An 11396-nucleotide genomic window follows, 5' to 3' on the forward strand; every position below is an offset into this window, starting at 1 on the left:
CAGCCCCGCTCCGGCCTGGGAGGCGCCGCTCGGAGAAGCCGCCACTTACCGAACGATCCAAAAGCAACAGGAGCCCGCCCCGGCGCGCCTCGGGGCACTAGGACTAAGCGCAAACCCGGTGCAGCCGGTCACATGCGAGCAACAGCTGCACGGCAGGGACATCTGCTGGGTGCGTGCCGCTTCCTGGCTCCCGGCCTGGTCGTGTCTGTGCTGGGGGGGACGGGGTGTGGGACAGGCAAACCCCAGCTCGCCCTCTCCTCCAGGGACCTTCTGTGCTGGAGCGGCCTAGGCACTTCCTGAGGGGTGGCCTGCCCCAGCGTTGCCCGCTCACTGGACTCAGTTTAAGCAGAGATGGGGCCTGAACAGAGCTGGAGGGGGAACCAATTTCGGGGGGAGGTATTGAATATTTGACGTTTTCATTTTGCAGGGCTCAAAACAGACCAATTTTTGACATTAACTCCCCCCCCATTTGTTTTGTTCATATTTTTTTAAAAATAAACAGTGTGTTCTAAATGGTTAGCCGAACTTTTTGATTTCCCCCAAATCAGGTTTGTGGTAAACAAAAAAATTCTACAGCAATTGCAACAAGATTAGCAGTATGAATCTTGATTAAAAGAGTGATGAGAAGTATCACACAAATTTGGGGAAAAAATTAGAGTTTTGTGAAAAAAAAAGTGTTGAAATAAAAGGCCATTTAAAAATACATATTTTCATTCAAAAAATGTTGACCAGCTCTGGTCCAAACATTAGCAATTCCTTCGGTCCAGTTTGTTGGTTTGGGCCCATCTCTAATTATAAGGTAAGTCTTTAAAAGTACCCCAAAAAGAACAGGCGTACTTGTGGCACCTTAGAGACTAACCAATTTATTTGAGCATGAGCTTTCGTGAGCTACAGCTCACTTCATCGGATGCATGCAGTGGAAAATACAGTGGGGAGATTTATATACACAGAGAACATGAAACAATGGGTGTTACCATACAGACTGTAATGACCCATCCACTCTTTATTCAAGCCTAAGTTAATTGTTTCCAGTTTGCAAATTAATTCTAATTCAGCAGTCTCTCGGAGTCTGTTTTTGAAGTTTTTTTTGTTGAAGAATTGCCACTTTTAGGTCTGCTACTCTAAAAGTACCCCGTTGTTCTCTGAAATAAAGTTGCTGCTGTCATTCCATTTCTCTAGTAGCACTATCCACATGATGTAAATCACTGTTTGATTTCCTCCTTACCAGAGAGGCTAAGGTGTGCATGGACCTGGAGAATGAACTATCCTTTCAGTCTCCAAGGTGCTCCTTTCACACTAGGCTCCAATTCTGAAAAATACTTTGGCCTTGTCTACACTGGCAAGTTTCTGCACAGTAAAACAGCTTTCTGCGCTGTAACTCCCCAGGTGTACACACTGCCAAGGCACTTAGTGCGCAGAAACTGCGCAGTTGCAGCGCTGTAAAAAAACAAAAAAAAAAACCCACCCCCCCAAGAGGTGTACAGCTTTCTGCAATACAGCACCACAGTGCCAGTATAGACACCCTGGTCTATTACAGCGCTGCAGTTGCCCTTCGGGAGGTGTCCCACGATACCTCTTCTCACCTCTCTGGTCATCCGTTTGAACTTTACTGCCCTGCCCTCAGGTCACCAACCGTAAGCCTCACCCCTTAAATTCCTTGGGAATTTTGAAAGTCCCCTTCCCGTTTGCTCGGTGACGTGTGCAGTGGTCTCAGCGCATCTTTCCAGGTGACAATGCCTGCTCCACACACCAGGTGATCCTCCACTTGGAACAATGGCGAGCTGCTCGTCCTCATCAGCTTTTGGGGAGAGGAGGCTGTCCAGTCCCAGCTGCGCTCCAGCTGTAGGAATTATAATACTTACGGACAGAAAGGGGCCATGACCGGGACACCCTGCAGTGCAGGGTCAAAGCAAAGGAGCTGCAGAACACCTACCACAAGGCGTGGGAGGCAAACCGCCACTCCAATGCTGTGCCTATGAGCTGCCAGTTCTACAAAGAGCTGGACATGATACTCGGTGGCGACCCCACCTTCACTGCGAAAGCCACTGTGGATACTTCAGAGTGGACCGAGCCAGAAGGAAGAATTCTTGGAGGGGGACCCAGAGGCAGAGGACGACTCAGAGATCAGAGATGTATGCAGCCAGGAGCTCTTCTCTACCCCGGAGGAGGCTAGCCAGTCACAGCTGTCAGAGCTTGGCGAAGCACGAACAGGAGAAGAGGAATCTGGTAAGTGGCTTTGATTTTGGGAATCTCTGAAGCAAATTGTTGGGGGCAGGAGGGTTGCAGAAAGAAGGCTTGTGTCTGCATGATGCGTGTACCACCACATGCCTAGTCTGAATGGCGGAACAGGGTGTTGATTGACTCCCTCACTTCCCGGGAATCTGCCTCAGAGATCTCCACGAAACTCTCTCTGAGATACTGGGTAATCCGCTGCCGCAGGCTCTTTGGCAGAGCTGCTTTGTTCCTTGCCCCATTAAGGGTAACTTTCCTGACGTCACTTGGGGAGGTGGGTGGGAGATTATTGCTGCACACAGGCGAGCTGCATAAGAGCCAGGGCAGAAGGCGCAGTCTTGGAGAAGACCCTCCCTTGATTCGCTGCTCACCCTCAGCAGCGAGGTATCTTCCATAATGAACACAGCCTGTAGAAAATGTGGGGACAGTAATGATTATAAGGCCCCTCCCTACAGTGCTGGCTCTCCCCAGGAGCCACGTGCCCAGTGTACACTATGGTCCTGGAACACTGATTTCCCCTGCCCTTGTGGTTACTCACCATTTTGGGGGCTTTGTGGCTCATGTGCGCTTGCCTGGGGTCAGCCAGTTAGTGACAGGTATGTGAATAGTGGCTGTGTTTTAAATCACTGAATCAGTGGTTGGGTGTTGCAAACAATACTGCTTCTGTAAAATGTTGCATTTTGGCTTCACAGGTACGACCTTGGGAGCCCAGCCTCCTTCTTTGTTATCGCCAGCTGAATGGCTGCGCAGAATTAGAAAGCAGCCACGAAGAACTAAAGAGGACTTTCTGCGTGATGTCATGATGCACTCCGCAGCCAAAAAACAAGAATTGAAGGAGTGGTGGGACAGCAAGAAGAGGGACCGAAAGGAGAATGCGGCATGCCAAAACAAAGCCATGGAGTGGCTCTTAAAAGTTATGGAGCGCCAAGTAGATGCGCTCCAGGCACTACAAACCGAGCAGCTCCGCACCCGCCCTCCCCTGCAGCCGCTGTTGCAAAAAACTCTTTCCCATGCTGCCCCCAGACACCGCCAACACACTCTTATCAACCTCCTGGCTCCAGTCTGTACCCCCTGCATTCCACTCCTGCCCCGTCACAGTCCAGCCCTACGGACTCCCAGTACCCACTGCACTCAACACTCGTCCCTCTGCAGTTTAGCCCTCCTCAAGAACAGTACCCACTGCAATGTATTCCAAAGGACAAGGTTGCATAGGATACCTGGACATACACAAATCTTTAACCGTCCTGGGACCCCACCTCCTCCTGGGACCCACCCTTTCCCCATCCCCCACAATGCTGATGTGTTTTTTTGTTTGTCTCTCTCCTCCGGTTGTTGTTTTTTAATAAAAATGCTTTCAGACCAAAACAAATCTTGATTCCATTAACTGAAAGCAAACAGAGCCCTGCAAAGCAACAGGCAATTTTCTTAAACCTTCATAGTGCATCGTCTGCACCAATCACAATCACCTCCTAGCATTACAAGCACTGCACTCCTGAGCATAGCAACAAATATTAGTGGATTTCAGCTTCACATTGCTGCCTCAAGGTATCCCTGATCCTTATGGCCCTGCGCTGCACCCCTCTAATAGCCCTGGTCTCTGGCTGTTCAAAATCAGCCTCCAACCCTGAGCCTCAGTGGTTCAGCCCTGAGTGAAGCTTTCACCCTTCCCTTCACAAATATTATGGAGAGAACAGCACGTGGCTATAAACATAGGAATATTGTCATCGGCCAGGTATAGCCTCCCACATAGGCAGTGCCAGCGGGCCTTTAAACAGCCAAAAGCACACTCAATAGTCATTCTGCACTTTTTCAGCCTGTTGTTGAACCGCTCCTTGCTCCTATCAAGTTGCCCCGTGTATGGGTTCATAAGCCACAGCATTAAGGGGTAGGCACGGTCTCCCAGGATCACAGTGGGCATTTCGACTTCCCCTATGGTGATCATCTGGTCCGGGAAGAAAGTCCTTGCTTGAAGCTTCCTGAACAGGCCAGTGTTCCGAAAGATGCATACGTCATGCACCTTTCCGGACCAGCCTGCGTTAATGTCCATGAAACGGCCACTGTGATCCACAAGCGGCTGGAGAACCATTGAGAAATACTCCTTCTGATTTATGTACTCAGTGGCTAGGTGCTCTGGTGCCAAAATTGGAATATGCGTACCGTCTATCACCCCTCCGCAGTTAGGGAAGCCCATTTGTGCAAAGCCATCCACAGTGTCATGCATGTTGCCCAGAGTCACGGTCTTTCAGAGCAGGATGCGATTAATAGCCCTGCACACTTCCATCAGCACAACTCCAACAGTCCACTTTCCCCTCCAAACTGGTTAGCAGCCGATTGGTAGCAGTCTGAAGTGCTTCCACAGTGCAATCGCCACGTGCTTCTCCAACGACAAAGCAGCTCTCATTCTTGTGCCCCTTGCACCACAGGGCTGGGGTGAGCTCATCATACAGTCCCATGAATGTGGCTTTCCTCATTCAAAAGTTCTGCAGCCACTACTTGTCATCCCAGATGTGCATGACGATGTGATCCCAACACTCAGTGCTTGTTTCCCAAGTCCAAAAGTGGCGTTCCACTGTGGTCAACACCTCCGTGAATGCCACAAGCAATCTCGTGCCATAGCTGCTACCCATGGTGAGATCAATGTTGAGCTACTCTTGCCTTTGTAGTTTAAGGAATAACTCCACTGCCACTCATGAAGTGTTAGTGAGAGCGAGCAGCATATTGGTCAATAGTGTGGGATCCATTCCTGCAGACCGAAGAGGCAGAGCGCGCAGTACACAAACCATGGAAAGATGGCACCAAATGCAGGCGGAGCACAGGGATTGCTGGGATGCGAAGCAATGCATCACGGGACATTGGGACAGAACCCAGGATGCCCTACGTCTCCCTCCGCCTTCCCACAACTCTTAGTGGCAGAAGAGGAAGAGATACTCTGTGAGATAGCTGTTCAGAGTGCACTACTCCGAACACCGTCGCAAGTGTGAACATGCTAATGCACGGGCAGCTGACAGTGTGAACACACAACAGTGGTTTCCATTCAGTGATCTCTGAGCGGCACTGTAACTCTGCAGTGTAGACGTACACTTCCACATGTACTTAACTCTAAACTGGTGAGAAGTCTTATAGGCAGTGGGAGTGCTCACCCGCTTAAAGTTAAGCATGCATGTGTTTGCAGGATCAAGGCCTTAGGAAACTTTCTGCTGCTATAACTGTTCAGTGAATAGAGGACTCTAATCTAGTAGACTATCAATCAGACACCTTTCATAAGCACTACAGTAACAAAAATTAAGAACTTAATTCTAACTTTGGTGCATAGGCTCACACACACATTTAGGCTTGTCAGATTTAATTTTTTTATAATTTCAATGAATATCAATTTTAAAGCTTTTTTGATGTTTATCAATTTAAATTTTCACAGGTGTGCAAAATTATGGGGGGGATCAGACAATTATTTAATGATAGTGGTGTCTCTCAGATTTTGCAGTCAGACAGCTGTCAGTCAGACAATTCCTGTGTTGTGGCCCATACAGTGAAATTAGCAAGATTCTAGACGGTTTCATGGCTGCTTTTCAGAGAGCAGCAGCCCAGACAGACACCAGAACTACTCACAGGGGATGAGGAGACAAAATTAGCTGAGACACCCCACCCCACCCCGCAAGCAGCCAGGAGAAAGGATAGAGTAAAAGGGACAATCACTCAACTTAGAAAGAAAGAGAGAGCTGCTTTTCCCAATAGCTGGGGGTGAGGAGTTCAAATATATCAGACATCTAATAGCCAGAGGCTGATAGGAAAGATGGAGCCATAAACTGAACAGCACCTCAAGCAGAAATCCTAGCTCACTCTTCATCACCAGCAGGGGATGGCAGTGAAGCTAGACTAGGTCTGCACTGGAGTTCATTTAGGGGGCCCTCCATTGTCTTTCCTATCACCTCTAGCTCATATGCTTAATCCTCTAGCTGGTAGATGTTTTGTCAATTTTTCAAGCTCTGATGCAGGGTTTTATAGATCAAAATAAATTCTTTAAATGGCACTTACATTTGCAGTGGTTTAACAGTCACATTTTCTTTGGTAACTTTCCCCCCTTCTCTTTCAATACAAGGTTTTTAGCTACAGCTAAAGTGAGAGAAAAACAAAAGCAATCATCTTTATACTGGCAAACACCTTGAAAATTTAAATTCAGGAGCCCATACAAGCAGAGAGAGATGATCTATTTAATCTAACCAATCTATCTAGGCTTTTATATTGTATTTATCAGTATAGTGTAGTATCAGTGTGGTATTGAATCATCCCAGAACACAGCTAATTACCCAGAGTAAAGAAATTTGCAATTCACTGTATTAAGAAATAACTGTACAGATGTACAAAATTTCACAACTAGTGTACAGGGATTTGCATACTGTACTATTCTTGAGAAATAACTCAAGATTGGTTATACAGATTGAAATTTCCAGAACAAGCCCGAGTTAATTGTATGTATGAGGAAACAATATACAGTTAGTGATAGGTAATTAACACATCCCTACACTCTGGCTGTGACCATTTTATTTCAGAGGTTGTTTTTTTTTTAATTAAAAATCATTCCAATTCATCAACAAGTAAATATCAGTGGCTTTTGAAAGTAATTATTTTTCTTGTAATCACCTGTTTAACAATGTACACAAATGCAATGATAGGAATGACCTAATATTAACAAGATATAGTGGAGACACACACACAGGTCACAACAAACAGGGCCAAATTCTGCTGTCAGTGGCAACAGTGTAAATCTGGAGTAACTCCATTGATTTCAGTGGAGTTATCCTGGACTTACACTGCTGTAACTAATAACAAAATGTGGTGTTTACAAACTATGTACAAGAAAAAGTTGATGGCGAGACAGTGAATTATTTTAATGAGAAGCATTGTTAAAAACATCAGGTTTATTGCCAATAAGAGGAGAACAAATGGCTCACTCATATGAGACAGGAAGTGCTACTGAACAGCAGGGCAGTGAAGCTGCAACTATTTTTTCAGATTCTGCCTTTGCAGCAAAAGAACACTTCAGAAGTGATTTTGCTGTTTACTTCCTATTCTTTCCTCTTTCTTATTGCCGTCACATTTATCTACCTCACAAACAAAGTTTGGGTATAGCCACCCTAATACAGTGAAACATTACAACACTACTAACTAGCACCATTATGCTACAAAAACATAACATTGTATGCGTTTGGTCACAGGATGCCTGTAAAGCAGTGGTTCTCAAACTTTTTTCCCCATGGACGTGAAAATTGCTGAGGGTCTCGGCGGACCACTTGATGATCATTCCAAATGTTGTTTGTACCGTTAGCTAACTATTGTAAAGCACTTTGGATAAAAGCATTATATTAAAAAAAAACCCTTAATAAACAACATTTTTTTGTTTTTCAAGTAAAAGCAAACAAGTCATATTTTAATATCAGTAGTCTTACCTTTCTAATGTGATGGATGTGCTCTCTCTCCCCCGCCGAGCTGGGAAGGAGGGGGGGGTCTCTCCCTTTCTACCCCACCGCAGCAGCCCCCGAGCTGGGGCTCGGAAGGAGAGGGGTCTCTCCCTCTCTCTCCCACCACAGCAGCCCCTGAGCTGGGGCTGGGAAGGAGCAGGGTCTCTCCCCCGCCACAGCAGCCACAGAGCTCAGCGTGGGAAGGAGGGCCATCTCTCCCCGGCAGCCGCAGCCCTGGAGCTGGGGAAAGTCGCCTCTTTCTCTGGCCACCGCAGCCCTGCACATTCCCAATTCCCCCCACGCCTTCTTCTCACCCCACTGCCCCCTTCCACCTACCCCCTAATCCCCCAAGGCCACCATCTCACCTTACATATGCGTCTTCTTCAGGATCCAGGCACCTAATTAGTGGAGCAACGCTTCCATGGCTCCACTAATTAGGTGGGTGGCCCTTCATTCTCTTGTACACAGCCACCCAGGCGCGCACCTTAGAGGGAACTATCCACGGACCACCTGAACACAGACCACAGTTAGAGAACCTCTCCTGTAAAGAATAGGAGACAGTTATTGGTTTATCATCTTATTGTCATTATAACAAAAGAGCTTGTGTTGCTATTTCAGTTTATTTGATGAAAATCTATTTAATACATGTTTAGGGGCCTAATCCAAACCCTGCTGAAGTCAATGGTAGACTTTCAATTGACATCAATAGGCTTTGGATAAAGCACTAAATCAGGGGTTCTCAAACTGGGGGTCGGGACTCCTCGGGTCGTGAGGTTATTACATGGTGGGTCGCAAGTTGTCAACCTCCACCCCAAACCCCGCTTTGCCTCCAGCATTTGTAATGGTGTTAAATGTATAAAAAAGTGTTTTTAATTTGTAAGGGGGTGTTGCACTTAGAGGTTTGCTATGTGAAAGTGATCACCAATAAAAAAGTTTGAGAACCACTACACTAAATTCTTATCTAATGACTTCTGGTTCTATTTATATATTGTTCCAGCTACTCCTATAAGCAGTATTTGAATGATGCCATTTATTACAATGTATGTTTGCATGCTTTATATTTTGCAAGAACACATAACAGAATTTTAGAGACTCTAAGGTGCCACAAGTACTCCTTTTCTTTTTGCGGATACAGACTAACATAGCTGCTACTCTGAAACATAACAGAATTTGTTTATAATTGTCTTCCCAGGCAAGGACAGTTCTGACAATACAACCACAAGTAAACAGTTATAACAGAGCTGAGCCGTTGTCACATGTTAGGCATGTTGCTTTTGTATTTTTGCACGCTTATTTTAGCTTTTCTGATTTGTCACCCACCCCCATAAGTACATTTAAAAATGACTTGCCAGTGAACATACCAGTATTTTAGGCTTTTCCTTTTGTTCAGAAGCTGCTGTTATGTATCATCTGGTTCGCATTTTATTTAGATGAGCCTGAGAATGTAATTGGATAATTGAATATGCTCATTCTATTGTTCAAAACGTTTGGACAGTGTGTGACCTGATTTCATTTACCTGGTTTTCTGAGGAGCAATAGCCAGAAAACAAAATTATTCCTTCCAAAGGGGAGCCAAACTACAGAATATAGCATTTTGGCTACAGGTGTGCTTTTATAATGCAAGGAAATGCTATTTAAAGAAGGAAATTTGCTAAACAAAGAAAACTTTAGGTCAGTTCAGTCATGCTCATGCCTAACTTCTCCTGTTTCCATCACTCTTCCATGCAGGCTGGAGAGTAGGTTGAGAGTTTTGGTGCTGGAGATATTTTGCTGGGTGATTTTTCTTGGTATATGATTAAATTATTTATTTTATTTATGTATAGGACCCAGGAGCCCTCAAGCCATGGAGTCCCAAGAGGCCCTAGTCCTGTAAGGATTTATGCATATGCTTAAACTTTACTCACTGTAGATAATCCTACTGACTTTAATGTGGCTAGTCACAGCGTCTAAATAAAGCACATGTGTAAGTTTTTGCAGCACTAGGGCCACAGTCAGCACTCAGGGCTGGTTATTTTTTGTATACTGAAATCAACATCAGAAGGATTGAAATATTAAAACTTTAAAAAGCAGCTACCAAGCAGGAAAGTTTAATTCACAGTAACTTTAGAAAGGATATTAATGACAAGTTTAAGCAATATACATATACAACGCGAGTCATTTTGTTTTATAGACCAATTAATGTGCATGTTAAACTAAAATTAATGTGCATGTATCATTTTTATAGGCACTTGTTAGCTCAGTGGACAGCAACAGCATCAAGTGTTCCCTTCCATATCTCAAATAAATAACTTATTTTAAATATGTGCTATGTACTAAAAGTCACAGTTCAGGACAGCAACTCCCATATTGCCCCTCTATGGGGCAGCAAAGATACCCACTCTTGAGCTTCTGGCCCCCCCAGCTGTCGCCTCTCTTGGGTAGAGACACGTGTCTCTCTCCCCCCTCCACCGAGGGTATTTCCAGGCTGCACCAGGTCACAGTGTTATTCCTAGCAAAAGACAGACTGCCTAACCAGACCTGCTTCGCTTCTCCCCACAGAAATGGTACACATTGTAATAGCTACAGTTAGAAGTTACCACACAATTCTTCCTAAGCTAGCCTATTTTATTCTTATGGTAAAAGCACAACAGAGAAGGCACATGAAGAACAATAAAAAAAAGCCTACATGGATGCTAATAAGCTTACCACAGATCACACCCTTGAACATAGGTTTTGGCAGGAGCAGTCCTTCAAAACTCCACCCAGGAGTTTGCCTGTGGTTTCATATTCATCCTACTCTTTGTTGAGAATAAGCACCCAGTCTTATCAGGCCTTACTCCATCAAAGTCCTTCTAACCCTTCCCTAAGGACTAGGGCCCTGGATCAGAACACAAGCCTAGAATCAGTTCACCACCATGTTATTTATCCCAACATCCTTTCTTTGTCTGCTGGTCTCTAGAGAATCCAGTCTTAACCTTTGAAGAGACTATTAATAGATAATGAGCCAGACAATTGGTCCCCTCCCCATGGCAAAGCTTCAAAGGGTTGGTAACCAAAAGAGGAATTACACAGGCATAACATCTCCTCCTAGAGAAGTTACACATACAATCTGACAATAATACATAATGAACAATTGCATTTTTAATACAAAAGACCTTACAGGTATTAATCTTAATTCAGTAAGGTTTAATCAGGATACTGTGTATATGTCACACTAGATGCACAATTTGCAATGAAGGTAAAATGTATTTACTTCCTTCTAGCCAAATTACTTTAGGGAATTTAAAATGAAGGTAATTCAATCTACATTTAAATCATATTTAGGTTGCAGCTAATCAACAAAACTACCAGTTTCAAAATGAAAGGTGTCAATCCATCCTTAGCATATCCCATTGTGCTTTTAAATATATAGCATTGCCAATTTCTCATCTTAAACCAACAACATTTTTCTCATTAGTCAGTCAACCAGCTCATTTGCCAGGGGCCTGATTTTCTTAGATGATGAGCAATTGAAGCTTCTGATGACTAACTGGAATTTCAGGTGCTCATCACTTCTAAAGATCAGGCTCATTATGCTCAGCTGTAGTGATTTTGGGATCCAGCTCTCACTAAAATCAACTAGGATTTTCCTTGTGCTCTGGGGCTCAATTCAGATCACAAACATTCTTGATGGTGGTCTTAATAATTATTATTTCTAGAGAAAATATCAGACAGTTCCTAGATATTGCA

The 11396-nt window shown here is 44.7% G+C and overlaps 1 long non-coding RNA gene across 1 annotated transcript; it reads left to right on the forward strand.

Moving 5' to 3' along the window:
* The first annotated feature begins 50 nt into the window (after positions 1-50).
* On the forward strand, positions 51-3332 carry LOC141985941 (uncharacterized). The gene is made up of 3 exons (XR_012639069.1): positions 51-169; positions 1625-2226; positions 2925-3332. It is a non-coding gene; the product is annotated as an uncharacterized LOC141985941 (long non-coding RNA).
* Positions 3333-11396: the final 8064 nt, after the last annotated feature.

This window comes from Natator depressus, chromosome 4 (genome assembly GCF_965152275.1).
Source record: "Natator depressus isolate rNatDep1 chromosome 4, rNatDep2.hap1, whole genome shotgun sequence".
Classification (NCBI taxonomy): Eukaryota; Metazoa; Chordata; order Testudines; family Cheloniidae; genus Natator; species Natator depressus.